Raw genomic sequence first — 2,234 nt, forward strand, 5'->3', positions numbered from 1 at the left:
GTTATCAAGATGATTTCATCTATGGTGATTGTTTTATGAATGGAGGTTTTCTAATACTTCACTTTACTGTTGATATAGTTCATTTTTATCCTGAAATTTTCTTTGAAAAATTCCTTAGACCTATGACCCTGGAAGACTGGTGTGTCATGGAGAGAAGTGAACTTGAAAAGAATTAACTGTGAAACATGGGGTACAAGCTTCTATGAAAGAAGTTTAAACTACTGGCCCATATTCAATAAGGCATGCTCTATGAGAGACTATTCCTAAGCTAGATTTAAATCAGACATTCAACAAAATTATATACACCATCACTTTCTTAGCCCCTACCATCATCTAAACGTGTAACTTTTAGTAGATGTAGGGACTGGTGATCCAGGAAATATAAAAAATCTTTAGAGATGTGATGTAACTATATGCATTGGTAGTGATTCTACTTCACTTCTATTGAGGCTGAAATGGCCAGGTACCCAAAAGGTATGCAAGTTCCATAGGCTTGCAAAAGCAACTATGGCATTTGATTGCTTATCCTTGGACTATATTGCAGGTCTTCTTTAGACACTTAACAGTGATAATTCTCCCATGGGACCTATGGAAGCACATGAGTAATGTTTCTTGACCTGAATATCGTATAATCTGAAAATTATCTATCTACCAATTTCTCATTGGTGCTAGGATATTTATCTTAGCCTCAATACATCCATTCTAAGTCTCCGAACAAAAGCTTTAAACTTAGACATGCCACAAATCTAGGTTTGAATTAGATGACTAATGCTTTACCTAGTTTTTACCACTAGTTCTCTGCCAGAATTTTTTCAATTCATCTTCAGCCAAAGCCTGTCATCCATCCTGGCAACATACCCTTTCACCTCCTCCCACCTCGTGTCTTTGTTTTTCCAGTCCTTTGGCTGCCCTCCGGTTTCTTCCCTCACATACTTGTCCGACTGGTTCCTAGAAGCCTGGCAGATTTTTCTGATATAAATCTGGCTACTGATAATTAAAAGTCCGGAGTCCAAACACTCCTCTCTCAATGCAAATCTAAATGGATCTAATTATAAACAAAGAGAACAGTTCTATTTTTTTTCCCTGTAAAAACAAACCGGTTATGCCTTGGCTTTTAAAGTAGAGAATAAAGAGCCGGTTGACAAATAACTGGATAGAACAGAGGTTAGGAAAAGACGTAAGGTAAAAGTAGTTACTGGGCTATAACAACAGAAAAAGGATCAACTCTAGTTATTAATCCACAAGGCGTTCCCTAGCCCATTCTGTAAAGGTTAATGAGGGCAGTTATCTTTGTTCTGTGCACTGATGTGTAATCCAAGCTTCCAAAATAGTGAGCGGCACATAGTAGGTACTCTATAAATACTTGCTAAATGTTCAAAATCTAAGAGAATTAAAAACTGATAAATGACAAAGGCCACTGCCTTATCAAATGTTTAGTATTCCCAAAGACAGCCCCATTGTTCTACTCTCTTTATACCTCCGCCTTCTCCCTTGTTTTTGTCGTTCTAATTCTCGCTTTTACATACACATTTAAATCCAAGAAGACACAGCACACGAAATCCCTGAAATTACAGACTTAAACATGTTATTCAAAGCAAGTTATATCAGGTTGCTGCTTTTAGATGAATGTCAACTCCTAAGGGTTCACTGTTTCTGTGCAGCTTTCTTTCCCGCCTTCTTGGAGTTGAGGTGAGAGATTAAACAATCTACATACTCCTTTTTCTCAATCTTTTTTTCCTCTGTTCTCTCCTTTCTTCGGCTTTATTTCCTTTCCCAGTTGATTCTTTCTCTGGGGTCGTAGCTTTGCTTTCTCCCTCTCTTCCTGTTGGTCCCTTTGATCCTTTTTTTCTATCCCTTATTCCCAAAAGCTCCAGAAAATACCTTCTTTTCCCCCCTTTTCACGTCACTTCCCTCCCTTCTCCCATATCCCTCTCCTCTATGAGAGGTGACTTCCCCACTAGAGGCCAGCACTTTCTCAGTTTCGTCGCTCCAACCGGCGAGCAGAACTCGGAGGAAAGAAGGGAAAAAAAGAGGAGAAAGAGGGAGAGAGGGGAAAAAACCCCGGGGCCCAGAACGCAGAGGCCCGGGAGCGGCGTCGTCATGGCAACGGGCGCCGGCAGGAAACGAGGGACGCGCGGAGGGAGGGGGAGGAGGGCGCCAAGGGGAGGGGGAGGGCCGGGGGAGGGGTCCGGCTGCCCCGGAAGCACCTCCCCGCTAGCCCCCTCCTCCAGCCC

This window comes from Rhinolophus ferrumequinum, chromosome 10 (assembly GCF_004115265.2).
Source record: "Rhinolophus ferrumequinum isolate MPI-CBG mRhiFer1 chromosome 10, mRhiFer1_v1.p, whole genome shotgun sequence".
NCBI classification, from domain to species: domain Eukaryota; kingdom Metazoa; phylum Chordata; class Mammalia; order Chiroptera; family Rhinolophidae; genus Rhinolophus; species Rhinolophus ferrumequinum.